The following is a 24,715-nucleotide window of genomic DNA, read 5'->3' as shown; positions in this document are numbered from 1 at the left end:
ATTATTTTCTACCATTTAAGCTGATTTTTAAAATCATGTAACATGTTATTCTAATGCTTTAATGGGGTGTCAAATATTTAGTGATGGGCAAACTACTTGGAAAATGTAGTAAGCTAAGCTACAAGTTGCTCTTGATTAAATGTAGCTAAGCTACAGGGGAAGCTATTCACGGAGAAGCTATCCTACATCAAAGCTACATTTAACGACATTTATATCTGTTGGCCCACATGTGTAATATTAATGTTAATGTAACTGAGAGTGTACAAATGAACCAATAAGGGTCCATTACTATTAACTATCTGTCATTTAGCTGGGAACACACTACAAATACCTCTAGGGGTCCCCGCACCCTTATTTTAGTTTGCCTTTTCTTTGGTCCACCATTGTGCTGTTATTAATTTTCTCTACCTACAACAACAATGACTTGTGTGTTGTTTGGGAACAGTTAGTAATGGTTATGTGCAGTCACACTTTTAATGAACTCAACTCACCTTAATGTGTGTTCCTAAATTAGTGTTGGACGTCTTAGATCAGGGGTGTCAAACTCATTTTAGATCGGGGGCCACATGGAGAAAAATCTACTCCCAAGTGGGCCGGACTGGTAAAATAACGGCACGATAACTTAAAAATAAAGACAACTTCAGATTGTTGTCTTTGTTTTTAAATAGAACAAGCACATTCTGAAAATGTACAAATCATAATGTTGTTGGTTTTTTTTACACTTCCATGTTGCGGTTAATAGTATTCTATCTTTATTTGTCGTTATTTATACTTCCTCAATAAATTATGTGATAATGTTCATCAGTCAAGTCATTGGTGGTAATTTTCAATCTATCAAGATAAAAAAATGATATCAAAATCAAATTACAGGATGTTATTGATGTAGTTTGATCATTTACCTCGACTGGTGCACTAACATCATGTGGTTTATTTTATTTTTTTACATATGTAGCATCATCTCCAAAGATACAAATAATTACTATTGCGAGATCTATTTAGAACAGCAGTTTCTTTCATTCAAAAATGTTGGCTTATTTTTATACTGAGCAAAATCTTCCCGCGGGCCGGATAAAACCTGTTCGAGGGCCTGATCCGGCCCGTGGGCCTTACGTTTGACACCACTGGCTTAGATGAAGAGAGGAGTTGTGATTTTGGTGTACACAGTAAACAACTAAAAACTAAAGTTTTGAGCATTGTTTTCTCTAAACGTAGAAGTATGGCTAAGAACACACATTTTTGTGGATTTACTGCATGTCATCATCATTACTAAAGGAAAAATCGAATCCGTGGGAGAGAATCCCTCTGCCATTTTCAAATGTTTTTTTTTTTTTTTGTCGTCAGCTTGAAGCGTCCCTCTTTCTCCGACTCCCTCGTCGTCATGTGACATGAGTGTGTGTCTGTTATGATTTTGTTAACTAGTTTCGATGACCCGCCTTATCTTACCTCTGATTGGCCAGTCCGTAATGTTTCGCCCTAACCTTAGCCAATTGGGACTCATCATACGAACACCAACCAATTATCATGGATTTTCTCCGTATTCATTCATCCAGGCTATTGTATTGTCTACATATTAGTTTGGCCTGGATTCACAGTCCATTTTCTGTCTTTGTAGCTTTTATGTAAGCTACCTAGCTACATGGGTCTAAAAGTAGCTAAGCTACAGGAAATGCTACTCGTTAAAAAAGTAGCTAAGCTACCGCTAAGCTACTGGAAAATGTAGTTAAGCTACATAGCTTAGGTCCTGGGTTTGATCCCCGGCTCGGCTTCTTTCTGCGTGGAGTTTGCATGTTCTCCCCGTGACTGCGTGGGGTCCCTCCGGGTACTCCGGCTTCCTCCCACCTCCAAAGACATGCACCCGGGGATAGGTTGATTGGCAACACTAAATTGGCCCTAATGTGTGAATGTGAGTGTGAATGTTGTCCATCTATCTGTGTTGGCCCTGTGAGGAGGTGGCGACTTGTGCAGGGTGTACACCGCCTTCCGCCCAAAGTGTAGCTGGGATAGGCTTCAGCACCCCCCGCGACCCCGAAAGGGACAAGCGGTAGAAAATGGATGGATGGATGTTTTTACAACATTTCTTTAATAAATTCTTATAAAACAAAGAGCAAAACATTTTGCTGTGGCTGTCATGTAACTATCCCTGGCTATAGCTGCACCAAGATGGTAGTGGGCCATGTAAGCTCATTTCAAAAATCTCATTTTTTTGCTATTAAATCTAATTTTAAAGCAATTTAACATTTCTATTACTTTGATAAGGTGTCAAGTATTAAAATTCAACATTTTTTCAACCATATTTATTCAATGAAACAAGCTAGGAAACAATATAGCTGCCCCATAATGGTGGCGTGTCAGGAAGCTAGGTAATTTCCTAAAGCTTTTTTTTTTCATATAAATAATTAAATCTCATTTAAGAAATGTAACACTTATAATGACTTATTAAGGTGTCAAATATTACAACTGTTCTCACTGCATGAAACAACGAAACGAGCTGATAAAATATTGCTATAGGTCTTTCAGCCTTAAAATTGCTATGCAAATCCTGTCGGGAATTATTTGTCACTGTAGCAAAAATGCTAATTAGACACTTAATAATTGTCACTGTCGATATGATTTTTCAATAACTATGGGTTATTGGTTCAATTCAAAGTATAATTGTTCTACCACAAATAAGACATTTACTAGACATTAACAATTACTATGAATGTACAATATGTAACATCACTCATCTTTTACATACATTAGTAGTATTTAAAAAAACAACAACAACTTATAAATGTATTTTATCTAGTATACCCATCACTAATTTACTGTGTGTGTGACAATCATTGGTACTTTAACTTTAACTTTAAATTGATTCTTAAGTGTTAAACATATGTATTTTACCCATAGATATATGAATGGTGCTGTCACATTTTTCATAGCAAAAAAGATACAGAACACCACTTATGTTACCATCAGTGATTTAACAGAACATATTTGTTTGACAATTGTCTATATTTTTCACAATTACAAAGTTGACGTAATAACATTTTTTACCGGCCCGAATAAAATGATTAGTGTTTACGACAGTCATTCACCCGGTCTCGTCAACACGCACGTGCATACAAAAGCCGCCCAAGAAAAAACAACCAACAATTTGCAGTCATGTTGTTATGATAGATCAGGGGTGTCAAACTCATTTTAGCTCAGGGGCCGCATGGAGGAAAATCAGTGCACACGCCGGACTATTAAAATCATGGTATTAAAACTAAAAAATAAAGACAACTTTAGATGGTTTTCTTTGTCTTACTTTGGCCAAAAATAGAACAAACACATGGTGAAAATATTACAATAAGAATATAGAAAAAAATACAGACAGCGGTAAAGTTTAGATCCATGAAGGAGAGAAGAAAGTGAATGAATGTTTATAACTGAATACATTTACATATGCATAAAAATGTGTTTTCTTTTGTATTATTTTTTTAATGAATGAAGTAACGTTTATGTAACCTGACTCTGGCCAGATCCTTGTAGTTTGCTGAGCTCCACACAAGGGTCTGGGCTCGAAGGCATTGCAAACTCCTTCCAGATAGCAAAAATTAATGAACCGATCAGGATTGCAACTGGCGAGAGTCAGGTTAACGTTTATGACAACCTTTTTCCAAAACACAATATAGAATGTGAGATATAACAGGATAATGCGTACACTTATCATTTGTTTTCAAATCGGTTACAAAAAAGTGGGATCCCAAAAATGTACTGTGGGACCCCATTTTTATGACTTGATGGGGTCCCTTTGACCGCATTTTGAAAATTCCTAGCACCAACACTGATGGAGTATTGGTGCGTGCAAAACAGCAGCAGGCGGCTGTGGCCTGCGGGCCGGTTCTAATACTAATTAAATATCATCCAGGGGGCCATATATAATACATTCACGGGCTGTGTCTGGCCCGCAGGCCTTGACTTTGACACCACTATGATAGAATATACATTCAATGACAGCTAACTTTCTCAATCCAAATTGTTGTCATTAGCTTACAACATCTAAAGCTAATGCGCGTGCATGTGTTACGTACGTACGTAATTACGTTATGCTCCAGAAGCCATAAGAGACACATACTGTGTAAAATACATTGGAAAGTTAGCGCCCTCTAGGCATCTGTGTAAATGTTGCAAACAGCCCCTTTAATGTATTAAATTAATTGTTTTTGTTTGTTATTATTCTATTGCAGTGGTTCTTAACCTTGTTGGAGGTACCGAACCCCACCAGTTTCATATGCGCATTCATCGAACCCGAACCGTAATCATAAAATTATGTTATTATATTAAAGAAATACTAATAAAGGTATATTTTACAAACAGAAAGTTACAGGAATGTACACATGATCTCATGTTTACATCTCATTGTGCCACAGGTGAATGTTTTAGTGGGAACTAAATGCATCTGAAAGGGGTACACATTATTTCCAAAGTAGGACCCCCCACCCAGACATATAATACTAGTACACAGCTCATGAAAAACAATATGTTATAGTCATTGTAATTGGGCCAAAACACTTATATTAGAAAATAATCTCATGGAAATGACTGCTGTCATTTGATTACAATAATAAAACATCCATCCACCCATTTTCTACCGCTTAATCCCTTCGGGGTCACGGGGGGTGCTGGAGCCTATCTCAGCTACAATCGGGCGGAAGGCGGGGTACACCCTGGACAAGTCGCCACCTCATCACAGGGCAATAATAAAACATTGAACTTGTTATTTAGTCAGGTTTGGGACAGGTGTGCTGCAGGTATGACGTCGCTCGCATGTGCTCCACTGAATGCCCAAGGAGTTTTTGCGTTTGCTCACGCATATGGAAAATTGGAGGGGACATTGTTTGCGGGTATCCATAATACGCCGACAGGGAGAAGTTTTTATTTCCACGATGAGTCGGGCGTGTCTTGACCTCCGCAGCGGAGGCTCTGCCGAACCCCTGAGGCCGACTCACCGAACCCCTAGGGTTCAATCGAACCCAGGTTAAGAACCACTGTTCTATTGCAATGTTATTTTGAGTACATTTATTTATTCATATATGTGGAAAAAAAGACACAAATGGGAATTTTCTTTGCAAGTCATGTTTTTATAGGTCATGATGAATAAAAAAAAAACAACACATTTTCGACATATACGTGTTGATAAAGTAAAGATTCTCGTTGCTACAAATGACACTGCATTGTTCCCAGGTGGTCCTGTGGCACAATGCCTTGCCACATTGGTCACCGATAAAAGAAATAAGGCCAGATCAGCGTTTTTACCCACGTTTGGATTTAGGAAAGAAAAATGGAATCGCATGTGCTTTGTTATAAATACTCTTTTTTTTCTCCCTTTTTTGCTTTGCACCAATTGTCTGGCTGTCGTGTGTGTGTGTGTGTGTGTGTGAGTGTGTGTGTGTGTGTGTGTGTGTGTGTGTGTGTGTGTGTGTGTGTGTGTGTGTGTGCCGCTTGTGTTCATGGGATCTCTTATCACAGCAGGGCGAGGGGGAAGGAGGTGTAGGAGAGGGGGTGTCAGGTATGCTTGATAGCGGTGGAAGGTGGGGTGGTTAGTGGGGTGGGGGGTGTGGGGGGACGGTGTCTGATTTTCCAGACACTGCGGCAGGAGGCCAGACAGCCACTTGAACACACACACACACACACACACACACACACACACACACACACACACACACACACACACACACACACACACACACACACACACACACACACACTCTGATGACTCTGCACACATGCACCTGTGCAACAACATGTACATTTGATTACTAAATCCACCTCTTCAGAACTGAAGCCAATTCAGTTTAGTTTGCAACCCAATAAAGAATATGACTGGTAGTGCCACTCATAGAGGTACATATTTATATTTTCCACATTATAGAATTATATTTGCTAGCACAGTAAGGGGTCATGTTTGTCCCTTTTCCTCAAGGAGATGAGGACAAGTGATTACCTTCATTGGTCTAAAGCTGTGCATGCACACCAAATTCATGTATTCTGCAGAAAATGGTGATTATTGTGAACACTTTTGAGATGCATAAAAAAACTGATTTTGCGATTAACAATGTAAAAGGCCGATCGGAACCCTTGGTATTGGGTGGGGTTAGGGGGTGGCTACTTGCACTCAAAATAAAAGGATGTTTTATTATATTCATATTGTTCGGATATGGGCAAAAAAATAAAAAACAAAACAAGCATCGGATTATAAGAGGGGACCTATTACACAAAACCGACTTTTCTTACCTATTGGTACCTGTATTTGTGTATTTGGGATCTGCATATCTCCCAAAAATGTGAAATCCAACCATGGAGGCATGGCGACGATATATTAATATTACAATCTTGTCTTCCTTCATACTTCCTTTGTCATTCGTTTTAAATTTGCCCCATTTGTGACATTTTCCCCCCAAGTGTGACATCAGCAGATATTTCCATATATGGTAAAGTTTTACCCGAAGAGCTTTGCGCGTGTCTGCCATTGTAGTCCCATTGTAATTGTAATTGTTACGTAAGGCCCGTAAACAGATTATGTGTGTGTAGTTCTGTAACAAACAAAGAATTGATGAGGCAGATAGTAGCGTCTGTTGTCTTCTCTGGCTGTCGTCTCTTCTTTCTTTCTGTTTTCCATTCACTCACTTTTACATTCTAAATCAGGTCATATCAAATCACCAACTCAAAACATTCCCCTTTGAGTCCATTCAACTGATATTCATATGCAATAATGGAAATACTATTAGCCAAAATGACTACTTAGATGTTCAACCTTAATGCTTAACAGTTACATTTCTCTTTCTCATTTTAGCATTACTGGTAATGAAGTACAATGGAATAGGACATCCCAAAATGTAGCTAGTATTTTAACACATAAAGATACAATTGAAAACATTTTGACACATAACAGACTTTTATAATGTACAGGGAGTCAAAAGTAAATGAAGTTTGAGACTTTTAGACAAATCACACTACTTTCACTCAGCTAAACAATGTCGCTAGCTCATGTAGCAAAAGGGATTTTGTCACGTTTAGCGACCTCAAAAGTACACAAATTTTAATTGAATTCTCATCAAACTCTCCACCAGTACCTGCTTGTACTTTTATAATAAACACATTAAATCAACAATGTATGTTTTTGAAACATTACTAACCTGTATTAATTGAGGCAGATGTAGCATCTGTTGTCTTCTTTGACAGCGATTGAAGACTACCTGCCTTTTTAATAACTCAGAAAGGCGGAAATGCCCCCTAGTGGCGAAATGGAGATACAACTCCCAACATGAATGTTCATCAAATGACATATAGGCTCTTGCAGACAAATATTCACATGAAAAATAATAGACACTTAATGTGACCACACATTATAGCGTGTCACACAATGCTCCTTTCTCTTTATTTCTTTCTTCTTTACTTGTTCTCTATCCTCTTGTTGTGGGGCTGACTTGCTCGTACTTGCACATGCATCCTTCGCTGTTGCCATTTCTAATACCAAGTAGCGTATAATTGGAATTTATATCTGTCAGTAGATTTAACATGGAAGCACTGAAAACTACAACGCAGTCGGAGTGGAGACCTGTGTGACCATTGCAAATATTAAAATAACATTGTCATTTGTTTGTGCTGGTTTGTGCCGTAAACATTTTTGTTTGTGCCGTTACGGTTATTCTAAATTACATTTTGTAAAGAGTGATATCATCCAATAACGTTTAGATAATGTTTTATTATTCATATCCAGCCTCCCGACACCCACCTCCCAAAACATGTCAAATTTGTTTGTGCTACCAAAAATGTTTTGACTCTTATAATTTTTTTGTTATTAACGTTTGGCCAATAACTGGACTGGACATTGACTGGACATTGGCCAAGAGCTTATGGGCAGCCTTGGATGGAGTAGGCTCTCTTTGTTGCTTTGTTGGGTCTGTTCCTTCTTTCTGGCCGTATGTGGGTGTTGAAATTGTGTTGTTTTTTTGTTTTGTTTTTAGTTTGTTGTTTGTCTCTGCATGGTGAAAATGCATGTGCGCAAAATGTATTATTTATTGCTCTTTTTTTCCCTTTTTTTCCGTTATTTTAATGTTGTAGCTGCATGTAGAAATACTGCCTCTTAAGTGGCAGCTGGTTGCATCAGCTCTGTGCTTCTTTAATGTATTTTATGTCCTTTATGTTTATTTAATGCTTCCCTCTTGTTTTCCTACCAAGATGCGCGGATGGTCGCCACAGTACTGTGCTCTCTTGTAGTTGTTGTGTTTTTCTTTGTTTCTTGCACAGTCCACCAAGTTAAATTTCTTGTGTGTTAAACATACTTGGCTATAAATCTGATTCTGATTCGTAAAAACATAAAAATGATAAAACATTAATAACATAAAAACTATAACAGTTAAAAAAAATGTTTGAACCACAAACGAGCACAAACGCAGCACAGACATTTGGGATGGGGGCGCTGGTTACAAATGATAAAAGATTAATCATTTAAAAACTATAACAGGCAAACAATTTTGCAGCCCAAACGTAGAGGAATCGAATGGGACAAGTTTGGGGAGATTTTGACAAAGTGAGGGTAGGGGGGCTGAAGGACATCACTAGTCCATACTTACCAACCCTCCCGAATTCTCCGGGAGACTCCCGAATTTCAGTGCCTCTCCCGAAAATATCCCGGGACAACCATTCTCCCGAATTTCTCCCGATTTCCAGCCGGACCTGAGTGAGGACAGCCTGTCGTCACATCCACTTTTCCTCCATATAAACAGCGTGCCGGCTCAGTCATGTTATAACATCTACGGCTTTTGGAGCTCAGTGCGCAACTGCACACACAACAAGAAGGAGACTAATATACTGTTATCCATAGGCTTATCTATAACCCATAAAGTAGGCAGGCTCGGAGCTATTGCTCAGCGTGTGTTTATTCTAGCCGGCACGTTAATACACTGACACACAACATCCGGATTCCCATCATGCATTGCTTCAAAACTACGGCAAGTACCGGACTATAAGTCGCAGTTTCTTTTCATAGTTTGGCCGGGCTCCAGTGCGACTTATATATGTATTTTTCCTTTTTTACTATGCATTTTCGGCAGGTGCGACTTATACTCCGAAAAATACGGTAGTGGAGAGGAGTGTTATGTGTGTGTATATGTGTAAATAAATGAACACTGACATTCAAGTATTTCTATTATATATATATATATATATATATATATATATATATATATATATATATATATATATATTTGTTTTTCCTCATTTTAAAAATAGTTATTTTATCTTAAAGAGGGCAAAATTGTCTTTAGTGCTCGATAGAATATCTCACTTTGAATCTGCAAATCAATAGTTGGATGTCTGCAGAGGTTTCTCTCGACAGAACAAAAGGTATCTGTACGTATTTATATATATATATATATATATATATATATATATATATATATACATATATATACATATATATATATATATACATATATATATGTATATATATATATATATATACATATATATATATATATACATATACATATATAAAAGAAATACTTGAATTTCAGTGAATTCTAGCTATAAATATACGGCCCGCTTCAACATAAAGACAGCATAAGTCCATTCCAGGCAGTTAACAATAAATACGTTAGTTGGTTTTTTTCATGCCTACCATTATTTTCTGTTTGACTAATTTCACTTGATCAAACTTTTTCTAACATTCTATCCATCCATTTTCTACCGCTTGTCCTCTCGGAGTCACAGGGGTGGCTGGAGCCTATCCCAGTCGCCACCTCATTGCAGTTTTCTAACATTCTACTCTACAAAATAATATAAGTATGAATGATTCATGATGATCTTATATCAGATAAATATTGGTATCGGCCAATTCCCATGGCTCCAATATCGGTATTGTATCATAAATGAAAAAGTTGTATCGGAAAACCCCTTCTTTTGGGAGGGCAAAAAAATCTTCCGGAAGTACAACAGAAAGGCAGCAGCTGTGTAAAGTAGCTTTCATACAGCCTGCTTGAGATTCACGCAACAAAATGTTTTGCGACATTTTGAATCTGGTTTGTGAATCTTATTCGAAAAGTTTTGGACTTCGGGATGTAACGATCACCGGTATAATCCAAAATAGCGGGAAAAAAACTATGACAAACTGTTATTGCAAATTTTCTACAGAAGCAGCTGGCACGGTACTGGCTGGCTAGCTTAAATGCCAGCATGAATACAAGACACATTTTTAAAAACAAAACTTGGTTAAAAGAGTTTAGTGTCCGTTTAAGTACTCTTTGAGCACATTCAACATTACCGGGATTACAATGATAACCGTGATACTCGTGTTATGTCCATTTTCAAATGAGTACATCCCGAGTTGGACGTTACTTTGGTTTGCTAAACAGTAAAGCTGTCACACCGCGGTGATGGATATCTTGTCTTGGTTTCTTCTGTCTTGTGAATTGCATGTTTTACTTTGAAAAGTAACTCCTCTCGTGTCAGATCACTTGCCCTTCCTTTTGTGTCATCAGTCTGACATCATCCCTGACCCCTGATTGTTTCCACCTGTTTCCCATTACCCTCATGTCTTTTATAAGCCCACGCATCCCCTTGTTCTGTGCCAGATTGTCTCGTGTAATCGTGCCTCTCTAGCCTCCATGTCCATGCCTTGTCTTGCCTTGCCTCGTCTTGTGTTTATATTCCTTGATCCTGAATTCCTTCGTTGCTATTTTGAGTTTTCTTTTTTTCCTCCTCAGCAGAGTGATTTTCTTATTATTTAGTTTATTCAGCCGAAATGGTGACTTATCAGTTTTTTCTTTCATTCTTTCCTCAAATTTTTGAGTGACATTTTTTGTTCAACTTTATTAGATTAGATAAGTGTACATTTTTTCATAGCCATTGTTTTTTTCCTCCTGTTGGAGCGTTTTTGTGTTAATAAATTTTATAGCATATATGGCGCCAATTATAGTTTGTCTTTGTTTTTGTGTTTTCGTCCTTTCAGAGTGATTTTCGGTTGTTCCAATTTTTTGGAACCTTTATCGCCGACTAGTTTTTTGTTAATATAGATATTGTATTACCTTGACTCTGGAGGTGAAAGGAAGCTGTTAAAATAAAAGCCTGTCGAAGTATTCCCTACTCTGCATCTGAGTCCTATCCTTTTGACCAAGCCTGACAAAAGCTATGCTACAAAAAAAGTGAATGACAGCGAGATAATGACATGTAGGTGGTGACATGGGAATAATCCAAAAAAACTCAATAAAAAAACCTAATTAAAAACAAAGTACAGAGACTGAGTCACCAACGTGTGATTCTTTGTTTTCGCACCTCATTCCGCGAAATGATAAGAGACTAGTTTGTTACATGCAATGTTTGTACAATAACCAAGACTGCAAACAAAAACCTTTGGCACGTTTTAATTCAAAAATGTATATAAAGTATATATAAAAATGTTAATTATAATAATAATAATAATTGGGATTTGTTTGGGACCGCCATGGCGTGGAACGCAGGCAGTATGGGTTTTTGTTTGTGGAGAGAGGAGGAAACAAATGTTATATAATAATATATATCCCTAAAAACCTAATAATTACGACATGCATCTATCAGCATTAATATTTTCACACCAGTCTCTGATTTTTCTTTTTTTTGAAACATTTATGTGTTTTGTAGTGTCCACAAAAGACTCGGAAGCATTGCTTCTTGGTCCTGCAGGCCCTGCTGCCTCCCCTTGTCTCGTATTAGCTCCCCTTCTTTCGCCCCCCGATCCGTGATTGACTTCACAGGCGTTGCCAGGGAAACGTGGTATCTGGCTCTCAGCTTGATGGACTTATTGAACTGTAACGGGCCGAGATAATTGTCGTCTGTCTTCCAGGTTGGTCTGTCCTGTCTGAGACTTGAATGTGACCTATATGGCAGAGCATTGTTGAGACAGACGAAACCTTTTAACCCTTTGGCCACCAGGCAGCTGCTAAGTACTTCGTTTTATTTAGTAATCCGTTCCAAAAGAACCAAATCTTCCCATAAGAAATAATTAATTTGTCCAAGACACTCAAAAATATAAACACAAAACACATTTTTAAATAAATAATTATTGTTTTACATGCAGAACACCATTTAAATACATTTCATTGATGAATAAATAATACATAAATGAACGTTTCACATCACTTTTACCTAAGTAGGCAACATATGGGATTGTATGTTTTGGATAAAAAACATACAAAACAGACTACACTAAAAATAACCATTATGTTAACAACATTTGAATGTTTTTTTAATGAAAACCAAATCATTTTATAAACTTGTAGTAGTGGTACCTCAGGATACGAGTGCCTCTTATAAGTTTTTCGGGCTATGAGCTGTCTCTCCGCTAAATGTTATGCTTTTATGTTGAAAGCAATCATTAGGATTATGAGCATCCCCGCCACTAGTTGGCATTGCGAATGTCACAGTGAACCCCGTAAAATCGGACTAAAACACTGCTTAGCATTCAGCATGCAGGGATGGACACAACTGTATTTTTCCAAGCAAAGGAAGAAAGTGAGTGTGAAGGACAGTGCTCATTGAAATAAAGAAATAAATCATTAAAAACATGACAAAGCGTGCAGCTGGCTCACTTAGTGAAGCAGCTGGAGCGTAGCACTGCTAGTTTTTACTGAGGCAGGATGAGTCGATTACGCCAGCCAAGAACGCTAAAATAATATCTAAGCAACAGACATGTATCAATGAAAATATGGATAAGCTGCTGATGGTGCGTTTGACAGAGAAGCAAGTTAAATGCTAAGGTTGCTGAAAAAAATCTATTCACAGCCAAATTGCGATTTTTATTTTGAATAAATACTATTTAAAAAAAAAAAAAGTTGTTTAAATTGTAAGCCGACTTTGTGCTTACTCGCTACAAATATCCCTCATACACCAGCAGAAAGAGGAGCGTGCGTTTTTGAAAAGGTTTCTTATAGTTTTGTAGTGGTGCTGAAAAAAGTGGATTCACATTCAAACCACGATCCTTATTTATTCTGTTTATTTTGATTCCAAATCGATTACGGTATTAATTTTCAACAATTGAGATAGAAAACAATTAGGACTGTCAAAATTAATGTGTTAACTAATGTGATTAATTACAAAAAATTGCATGTATCATGAACACATAATCATTCAATTTATTTTGAGCATCTAAGCTCTTTTACCTTATTTTCAGTGATCAGATCAATGAATATGTGAGTACAAAAATGTGTGAGGAGACTCCGACTGGTGTCCTCACTGGCAAATTTCACTCCAAAAAAACAGACTGAAAGAAGTTAGAAGAAGAACAGTTCGAAGGTCTTGTGCAAATAAAAATGACATGCAGTCAAGTAAAACGTATACAAACATTCCTGGATGACATTTCCTACAATAAAATTGCATTTGTGTACAAATATTGGGGTCTTTTCATAAGCAAATTTTAATCATGCATGCGAGTCATAACCTGTGAATAATCATGATTATTCCATATTCCAAAATGTGTGATTTTATTAAATCCACTGACGAGCAGGGAAACCTGCGAAACAAGCTTGTAGGGATGATATAGCCTCTGCGTTTTTTCCTGACCTAACGTATATTCCGCTCTACCCCGGTATTGAGGATTGTACAAACGTATAAAGGATAAATCACAGAAACCTCGACTATATATATATATATATATATATATATATATATATATGTATATATACATATGTATATATATGTATATACAAATTAAGAATACATTTTTAGGTTATCTCTGCACTGACTCGCTGTGCGTGTACGTCATGCGTCAGCAGCCAAAAGAAGCTTTTGTAGCTTGTAACCTGTTTTAAAAAGGTTTTATTATAATTTTTGTATCGTATAAAATATTGCGATACCGAGAATTAGATTTATAGATTTAGATTTAGATTTATTGATCCCCGTTGGGGAAAGTAATTTTCACTGCCGTACATTTAAACAAGAGACATTATACATCACAAAACAAAAATAACAAAAATACATCATACATGACCAACACATTTATAGGCTTGTCAGACATGTCGGTCGGGCCTGCTGTTAAGGGCGGCTATAGCTGCAGGGATAAGGCTTTTCCTGAGGCGGGCCCTCCGGAATTTGATGGTTCTGTACCTACGAGAATTGTGCTGTATTGAGAATCGATTCTGAATTGACTCCAATCGGAATCGAACCATGAGTTGTTGTAAGATTCACATCTCCAGTAATTGCTGCACATTATTATTACATTGTTTCATAAAACATACACTATTTGCTCGAGTCATACAATTTATCCTATCTAAACATTTGGTTTTCTTTTTAAAAGGCATGTCATATGTTAAAATTAATCGATTTTAATGCATTTCAAAGGGTGACACTTTGTTTGTCGAGGTACGAGCTGAGTGACGGAACCAATTAAACTTGTATCCTAAGGTACCGGCATATTACCTTCTTGTTAGCCATCAGCGTTCCTAATTTTTGCATCACTACTGGAGTTAGTGATTTCGAAAGCTTATGTCGAAAAAGGAGGGAAAGAAGCACTGGTGTTTTTGTGGTCGCATGCATGAACACACAAGACATTCCTGGTGTGTCGTGAAGTGTGTCCAGTGGGCGGGTGGACACTCTGACCTTGCCTGAGTCGGACTTTGTAAGAAGACACTTTGATATTTCAAAAAAAGGACATAATGAACTCTTTCCCGAACAATCCAATCCATTGTCAGGGTAAAATGTTGTTAACTATTTCGCGCACAGGTCTTATTGTTAGTGGCAAGAAATTCATGTTTTTTATTAAGAACATTGGGGTAATCGTGCAGTCGTGCACAGTGAGGTGAGGTGAGGTGAGGTGAGGTGAGGTGAGGTGAGGTGAGGTGAGGTGAGGTTCATGGCTGGGAGTGTTATGGTGTAGTTCTGGATTTCCTGGTGTAGATAAGTCTACGTGTGATAATTGTGTCACGCCAGACAACCTTCCACTCTTCTCTATCCCTCATTAGTCGCCCAAAACACCTTCCTTCCTGCCACAGCATCATCCGCTCTATAATTGTCCACTCTCCTCTCTGAGTGTCACAGACATCCTTTTTGTACTTTCTTCCAGAGTGAAGATGAGATGAAGAAGGACCAGAATGTGGAGGAGACTCTCATCCCACCACCCCCCAAGCTCCACATCATTATGCATCATTACGCCGAGGTGATAAAACCACTGGATTGGGGCCTAACTGCTGAAACATCAATAGTGCAATTGAAGGTAAGGACAATGACAGCGATAATTGCGGAGGAGGACCGAATCATACAAAAAACAAAAATATTTTTGTAATTAATTGTTAAAGTTAAAGTAAAGTACCAACGATTGTCTCACACACACACTAGGTGTGGTGAAATTTTTCCTCTGCATTTGACCCATACCCTTGTTCAACCCCTTGGGAGGTAAGGAGAGCAGTGGGCAGCAGCAGTGGCTGCGCCCGGGAATCATTTTTGGTGATTTAACCCCCAATTCCAACCCTTGATGCTGAGTGCCAAGCAAGGAGGCAATGGGTTTTATTTGTAAAATCTTTGGTATGACTCGGCTGGGGTTTGAACTCACGACCTACCGATCTCAGTGCTGACACTCAAACCACTAGGCCACTAAGCAGGTGTAAATAACTAATTGTAAATACAATTTATTTCTTTCAAACACCAAAATACTGTACATGAACACAATTTTGCATAACACAATGGCATCAATAGTGTTTATCACCTTCTCTATCAAAGTGATGGGCACTCACAACTTTATTTGGCCCCATGGCAGATTTGCAGTCGTACTCCATAAAAAACAATAGTGAATTATATTTATATAGCGCTTTTCTCTAGTGACTCAAAGCGCTTTACATTGTGAAACCCAATATCTAAGTTACATTTAAACCAGTGTGGGTGGCACTGGGAGCAGGTGGGTAAAGTGTCTTGCCCAAGGACACAACGGCAGTGACTAGGATGGCGGAAGCGGGGATCGAACCTGGAATCCTCAAGTTGCTGGCACGGCCACTCTACCAACCGAGCTATACCGCTCGGTTGGTAGAGTGGAACTGAGTCAACAATGGGTGGATTATTTGGTTGGACACTCTATTCAGTGGGATAATACGTGGGCAAGTAGACTAGCTTGTTTAGGCGATGTTTGTACGTCCGATAACTGAGACAATATATGAAAACCAGGGCAAAAATTGAGCCAACAATGTTCATAAAAAATCCAAAACAAATGTAGCCATTGATTACCGTATTTTTCGGAGTATAAGTCGCTCCGGAGTATAAGTCGCACCGGCCGAAAATGCATAATAAAGAAGGAAAAAAACATACATAAGTCGCACTGGAGTATAAGTCGCATTTTTGGGGAAAAATTATTTGATAAAACCCAACACCAAGAATAGACATTTGAAAGGCAATTTAAAATAAATAAAGAATAGTGAACAACAGGCTGAATAATTAAGTGTACGTCATATGTGGCATAAATAACCAACTGAGAACGTGCCTGCTATGTTAACGTAACATATTATGGTAAGAGTCATTCAAATAACTATAACATATAGAACTTGCTATACGTTTACCAAACAATCTGTCACTCCTAATCTAATCGCTAAATCCCATGAAATCTTATACGTCTAGTCTCTTACGTAAATGAGCTAAATAATATTATTCGACATTATACGGTAATGTGTTAATAATTTCACACATAAGTCGCTCCTGAGTATAAGTAGCACCCCCGGCCAAACTATGAAAAAAACTGCGACTTATAGTCCGAAAAATACGGTAATAACTGAGAACCAAAAATGTGCATTTATGAAGACAACATTGCTTTGAGCCCGTAATGAATTATTTGCAATATGTTGAAATAGATTGAAATATAAAAATGAGTAGGGCTGTCAAAAGTAACCAGGTAACTCGTGATTAATCACAACAAATATCACAGTAATCATGTTTATACGCCGATTATTCACACAATTTGTTTTGACTGTACATGCTCCTTTACCTCAGCCGTGATGGTTACCTGAAAGACAGCGTGGGTTGTTTTAATGTCAGTGTTTAGGTCAATGCATGTGCTAGCACAAATATGAGTGACCAGACTGCGACTCATGTGCTCGCTGGCAAATTTTACTTCAAAACATAATGGTACCCTAACTAAAAGTGTTTCCAAGTTTTGAACCAATAAATGACATGCATTTACCGGTAAGTAAAAAATCTAAAAAAAAAAGTTCCTGTATGACATTGTAACAATAAAATGTAATTTGTGTCCACTTATTAAGATATTTTTTTAGTTAATTTAAAATATGCAGGTGAGTATGATTTATCATGATTAATTCAGACTCAAACGTGTAATTAATATGATTTTTTTTAAATATTTGACAGCCCTAATATACAAATAAACATACATAAATGATATTCTGAAAATATCTTCCAAATTTCTTCAAATAAACTTCCCATGTAAAGTTACCAGCTTCTTTTGTCTCCATAGTTTTGTTTAACGCAGTGAACAAGTTATTTATTGAACAATAAATGATGTTGTATTATATTACTGTAGCAGTAGTAGTAGTAGTTTGCATGTGATACATACAGCATGGATACAGAATGGATCAATGAACAAATGGATGGGCAAATGAATGAGTGAATGAATGAATGAACGAACAACGAATGTAATGAATGCATGACTGAATGAATAGATGGATTAATGCATTAGCGGATGAACGGGTAGTTAAATTAATGGATGGGCAATTGGATGACTGAATCGATGGATGAATGCATGAATACATGAATTAACGAATTGACGGATGGTTGGATGAATGAGTGGATTGGTAAATAAATGACTGGTTGCATTAATGAATTAATAAATGAATCAATACATGAATGGATTATTGGACAAATACACAAATTAATGGTTGGTTGGATGAATATGTCAATGGTTGGCTCAATAAATGAATAAATTAATGGAGGGATGAATAAAAAATTAATGAATGAATTAATGTATAGATGAATGACTGAATAAATGAATTAATACCTGAATAAATAAATAAATGAATGGATGAACAAATGGATAGTTTGCCTTGTGTGGCTGCTCATTTCACTAAATAATTTGAATATTGTTTATTTAATATCAATGAGATGCAAGCGCAGTTCTCCACCACTGAAAACTACACCAGCAAAGACACACGTAGTGTTCAAAGAGAAGGCAATTGTGTAGAAATTGTGTGTTGTTGAAAAACTGAAATGTGGAATTACGAGAAAAATAGGACATTTTTGGAAAGTGGAAAATTGCTAGCCTGAATGCTGGAATTGTTGGAACGAGTTGAGAAATGTGAGAATGTGAGAATTTATGGATTGTCACAACTAGATAACCTGAATGTTTTCATGCGTTACATTTTTTGGGGTATGGGGATGGTTGGAGTCGGTTGAAAAATATGGAGGTAAAAAATTGGTATGTTCCAAAGTTCATTTGTGTTTGCAAAATGTGGAATTTTGGAAAAAGTGGGTTATTTTTTTGGAATCTGTACAACTATTGGAATAAAAATAAGAATTAGAATAATGTTGGTGCAGAATAACATATTATATATAGTATGATTATTTATTATCGTGTACAGTAACGTGTCTTCTACCTTCACACTAACTATAAAACTGAGTATTATTTTTTATCAAATACTTGTACTGGAATTATGTGGCTTGTTCCAGTGTTACATTAGAATAGTACAAGTTGGTTGGTTGCACTATATAGTGTAGACAATATATGATATACATTTGGCCTACAATAGAGCTTTCAATACTATCGTTTTAATATGATAATGCATGTTGATCGCACATTATAGCTTTGTCCCACAGATTTGACAGCAACAAATGCACAGAGTCATCTTCAACGCAATATAGCATCCTTGCTAGCGGCTGTGTCTCGCCACAATGCAAGTCACTAATATTTGCCTCAATGGCAGCAAAACAACTACAGTATGTTTCCTAAAAGTAGGAAACATATATACATATATACATACAGGATGAGGAATAGCTAAACATACTAGAGTTTACAATAAGCCATGCTAACCGCTAAGCTGGAGCTCTGTAAACGAGGGTGGATGGAGTATAGTATCAGCAAATGGTCGATAGTACAGTGATTACGTTGATATTTTTGTTATTGTTAACAAACAAGTAAAAGCCAACAGTAGTTTCTGCTTTGGTTCAGTTATTGTAATTCAGTGGTTCTTAACCTTGTTGGAGGTACCGAACCCCACCAGTTTCATATGTGCATTCACCGAACCCTTCTTTAGTGAAAAATAAAATGTTTTTTTTTTTCAAATTCAAGACAAAGTTATATGTTTTTGGTAACACTTTAGTATGGGGAACATATTCTAATTAACAAAGACTTAATTTAGAGTTATTTGACCACTAGGGGAACATATGCTAAGTAATAAAGACTTAATTTAGAGTTATTTGGACACTAGGGGAACATATTCTAAGTAATAAAGACTTAATTTAGAGTTATTTGGTTAGGGTTAGGGTCAGGGTTAGGGTTATAATAAGGCCATGCCGAATAAGGCATTAATAAGTACTTAATAATGACTAGTTAAGAGCCAATATGTTACTAATTTGCATGTTAATAAGCAACTAATTAATGGTGAATATGTTCCCCATACTAAAGTGTTACCATGTTTTATTTCTGGTGCACAAAATGAACCGTGCATGAACATCACCTTGTTCAAACAACAAAACCAACACAGTGCATAAACTCACAACAAATTACACACCTGCAAATCAGTCTGACTTCTGCTGTCGCCGTATCCGTAATACGCCGATAGGGAGAAGTTTGTATTTACACGATAAGTCGGGTGTGTTTTGACCTGCGCCGAACCACCGAGGCCGACTCACCGAACCCCTAGGGTTCGATCGAACCCAGGTTAAGAACCACTGTTGTAATTGTTGTAATAAAAGGGAACACGGAAATAGTTACAAATAATCATTCATATTGTTAAACCACCATTCTGTGTTTATATCGAACTGGAGTTGTTTTTCAAAAATATTAATTATTCACTGATCCTGAACATTTGAAGTATGAACATTGGTATGACAAATAATGCCTTTGTAACTACTTGGTACCGATGGATCGATAGATATCCAAATTTCCAGTATCACCCAAAAGTAATATAAAGAATCCAAACAGCAAGAGAAGAAGTTCCTATTAGATTTGAACTAAAGTGTAGATATAAAAATGTTACAACAAGAAGTAGATAGTAAGTAGATAGTTTTGCGAAAATACGAGAAAAGAGGCAAAATGTTACCGCATACCTCATGAGCTAAATTAGGAGCATTTGTAACCTATTTTAAAATGGTTCTATTTTCATTTATATACCAAATAGCATATGGTTATCGCAAGAGGCTGCAATAAATATCGTAATTTAGATTTTAGACCATATTGCCCATTTCTAGTACAAGTCAGAACAAACAGTATTTTCCCATTTTCCTAACAGTATCTTTATTTACAAATGTCAAGTGGCGCTCAATGCAAACAGTCTCCACTCCAAACTATTTCATTGTTTTCACTAGCGAGGTTTCCATTCCCCTTGAAATGTCGGATATTGGCTTTGTTGCCAAAGGCAGCGAAAGCATATTTTCTCAGTGTGTTTGTGTGCAAAGAGGGAGGCAATGCGGCCAGGCTGCAGATATCATCCATCACCCTGTCAGCAGCCAAAGGGCTGCTGGGAACGAGGGCATGCACCTCCCCGGCTCTGACAACAGATGCCGCATTCAAATGTTCTGTGACAGAAAGCTTGAGAAAACTTGCGATGCGCCCCCAGTACGCAGAGCCATTAACCCCATGATGAGGGCTCACAGAATAACAGCTCAGTCTGGACATCATACCGGCTTGCATCATCCGAGTGAACAATGTATAGTCTGCGCCGTATAAAACATTCATTGCACCGCGAAGACGGCTGACTAATAAGCGCACAAATGCGTCAACGCTGCACTATCACTGCTTGCATATCCTCAGCTTAGTCGCTTACATTTATTTTGACAGCCTCTATAACTGGATTACATACTTTCTGCAGGCCGAGACTAATTGTTGTCAAAGCAATTGTCCCACAGTGTATAGCTTTTGTCAAACACACAGAACATCCCATGTGCTCCCTTTGTGTCTGAGTATCCAATAAAGTGTGCTGTCACGAACAAATCTGATGTAAATACGTTGAAAAAAACATCTTTGATAAATATTTAACAGCCTGCTCGTCTTTGTGTAAATCTATCTATGGATGTAACGATATGAACATTTCATAGCATGGTTACTGTGACCAAAATTATCACGGTTATCATTCTGATCACTGTAGTCACTGGAAAACTACTTAAGCACACACAGAAATCTTTAAACCACGTTTTACCTAAAAAATAAATGAATAAATAGACACAAGCAGAAGAAACATTAAATATTGTCCTGGCATCTTAAAGTTAAAGTACCAATGATTGTCACACACACACTAGGTGTGGCGAAATTATTCTCTGCATTTGACCCATAACCCTTGATCACCCCCTAGGAGGTGAGGGGAGCAGTGAGCAACAGCAGTGGCCACGCCCGGGAATAATTTTTGCTGATTTAACCCCCAATTCCAACCCTTGATGCTGAGTGCCAAGCAGGGAGGTAATGGGTCCCATTTTTATAGTCTTTGGTATGACTCGGCCGGGGTTTGAACTCACAACCTACCAATCTCAGGGCGGACACTCTAACCACTAGGCCACTGAGTAGCCATATCAATTTTATTTAAGTGCTTAAATATGTTCATCTTCTTCCCGTTTTAATTTGTAAAGATTTTAGAGTGTATTCATGATAAAGGCAAAACGAACTTTGTACTTTCCATGTATGCTAAAAAAAAGCACATTGATTGATTGATTAATTGAAACTTTTATTAGTAGATTGCACAGTTCAGTACATATTCCGTACAATTGACCACTAAATGGTAACACCCCAATAAGTTTTTCAACTTGTTTAAGTCGGGGTCCACGTAAATCGGCACAGACTGAAAGTACCATGTACACAATTGAATATCTTAGTTGCTCAGACAGTAATGTATTTGTACACGTTTAGATTAAAGGGGAACTCTTTTTGGAATATTGCCAAATGTTTACAATCATTATTAAAGACAAGAACACACATCTTTTTTTCTTTTTTTTAGGATTTTAAAGATGATAAAAAACGCTTGAAAGATGGTGCTAATGGGAGTCACCGTTCTAGCCTTCAAATTCCTCTATTTTGACATAAATGAATTGCTTACCCAAAATCTACAGGAAACGCTGGACCAGGCGAACAACTGTCCATCGAGTGAGTCACTTTAATATCGATCATGACACACGCAGCACGCCATGCGTGTTAGTACAACTACAGTGCATACGCTTTCTGGCTAGCTCAGCTGTGTACAAACAAAACATGAAATGTGAACTAATACTTTACAGATATTGTAATATGATTGGTCATGTTTTTCAGTCAGTATAAATTAGTGTACGATTAAAACATTTAATTGCGATAATCACATTGTTCATTGTTAACTCAAAATTAATGGCGATAATCACAGATGGGTATAATTTTTGATAATTAATAGGTGTACCCTAGACAGATAATTTTCAGGGAGGGTGGCTTCATATTGCTGCATGACAATGTTTTAACCTTCCCTATTAATTAATAAAATCTAATATCGAGCCTGCTAATCATTCTGTAATTGAGGACTCGACCAGAACGTGTTATAAAATAATTTACACAATATTTCAGCCAGCCCCACCCGCCCTTATATTCCTCAACTGATCCCAGAACAACATTACAAAACATCTCTGACAAAGCATGATCGTAATGTAAGACATTTTTAGTTTGTTAATGTCAGGGTTTAGCCTAAATTGCCAGAATACCTGTGGTTAGGGGCGTGGTCAATATGACGTCATCGCATGATTTGCTATGATGCATACATTTTTTAAAAAGGGATGTGAATATACATTTAAAACAAGTCTGTTATTGTTAAGTATAGTATTAACATCTATATTTTTCTTACATAATACTGTTTTGTTCTATTTTAAAATTGTTGCTGCTTATTGTACAATATATGAAATGGTTGAATTTTTTATTTTATTTTTTTTTAGAGATTTTTCAAATCCTTTTAGTCTCTTTTTCTGTAATAAAAACAACTGGCAACAAATCCAGCATCTATTTCTGGTGTTATTGGCGACTGTACTCGAGTTTAAAGACGCTGTCTTGCCATGTCCGTGATGGAAAACGAGCCGCAGAGAGCCTTACGTCACACTTGCGTGTATGTTAGTGTGTTATGATGGTAATTTTTCCCATGGTCTTTGAACACACCGTGGCGGCGGAGAATGAACTAGTGTTGTGTGTCCAGGAGTGAAGCACGGAGACAGACGTGTGTGCACGGGGGAAATACTTGCTGGAATTGGGCCCCATGTTTGCATAAAATTGGCCATTAAAGCTAAAAAGAGCGTCAGACTTTGTATGTTTTCTTCTGGACGCTACAATACATTATATTTCTTTATTTTGTCAGGTGTGGCGGCTAATATTAAGCCCGTACATTAAGGAGAAACCTAAATGTAGTTAAACCGGATGTATAGTGTAGCGTTTTTATTTTGAAGCAGAAAAGGTGTGTGATTCGTTTGAGAAGGTGTCTTGACATGTTTTGATATTGGATCGACTGTTTGCAATAAAAAAGTCTCCTTTCGGCATCCTGCCGACCGTATTTCAGTTCTGTTGAGCTTTTATGCCATCTTACTTACTAAAGCTGTCACAGTAACAATCTAAATATTATGTTTTCGATGCACCTTAACCGTAATCTGAACACGGAAGTGAAGCACCACCCACCTCCGAACAATACGCGCAGCAGGCGTTTGCTGCAGGGACGTTGTCGCCTCTTCTCGAGGCAAAATATAGTCCTTTCTTGTCGGTAGAACAACTTGCTATGGGTTTGAACCTGATATTTCCATAATGGGCCCTTTTCTTTATCCATTTCTCCCGCTACGGCAGGGCAGGAGGGGCAAAAAGGAAGTGTTCGCGTTAATTGGCCGTTAACAAAATTTGTGCCGTTATTGAAATTTATAGTTAACACGTTATTATCGCGTTAACTTCGATATGTATGCGTACACAAATGCACAGACACACTTTAGACCTTTTATTAACTTGTGGTTTTACTGTTGATAAGTAATTGTGGGTGATGCAGTATTTACAGACCACAGCACGGTCATGTTTGACTGATGTATAAATAACAATGTGACATTGCCTGCTCCTGGGCGCCTTGGCCGTTTTATCAAGCGTGACACTGCTGCTTGCTTCTCCCATCTGTTCTCTTCTGCAGTGCAGACTCAAATGAGCACTGTCACCTCTTCTGACACAGAGCAGCAAATGGCCACGTTTGTTTCTATTTGTACAAACGAGCTGGATAAGTTAGCTCCCCTGAAAGTTATGCGGCGGAGATCCAAACATGGGGTGTGGCTTAAGGACGTCAAGGAACGCAGCTGGAAGAAAGATAGGCTGCAGGTGACATACCAACTCCTTAGAGACAGTTGGAGAAAGTATCAGGATGTTGTCAAGGCTGAAAAAACGAAGTATTTATCTGACTTAGTTTCAAATAACATTCACAATCCCCAGGTTCTTTAAAAAAAGAAATTGGTTCCGTTTTAAATCCCAGTCCATCCACCATGCTGGAAATGTCATGCAAGACTCGTAACAATTTCCTGCACTTTTTTAACAACATGGTTGCTACTGTCACACTCA

General features: G+C 37.5%; 1 long non-coding RNA gene across 1 annotated transcript in view; it reads left to right on the top strand.

Moving 5' to 3' along the window:
* The window catches only part of LOC133608028 (uncharacterized), a 160,159-nt gene that overhangs the window by 108,498 nt on the left and 26,946 nt on the right, over positions 1–24,715 (top strand). The window contains exon 3 of the long non-coding RNA XR_009815482.2: positions 15,059–15,208. This is a non-coding gene — a long non-coding RNA (uncharacterized lncRNA). The remainder of the gene's footprint in view (positions 1–15,058; positions 15,209–24,715) is intronic.

Source organism: Nerophis lumbriciformis, linkage group LG09 (genome assembly GCF_033978685.3).
Source record: "Nerophis lumbriciformis linkage group LG09, RoL_Nlum_v2.1, whole genome shotgun sequence".
In the NCBI taxonomy this organism is placed as follows: Eukaryota; Metazoa; Chordata; class Actinopteri; order Syngnathiformes; family Syngnathidae; genus Nerophis; species Nerophis lumbriciformis.
Note: the sequence above shows the minus strand (reverse complement) of the source record. Positions and strands in the feature narration are given on the sequence as shown.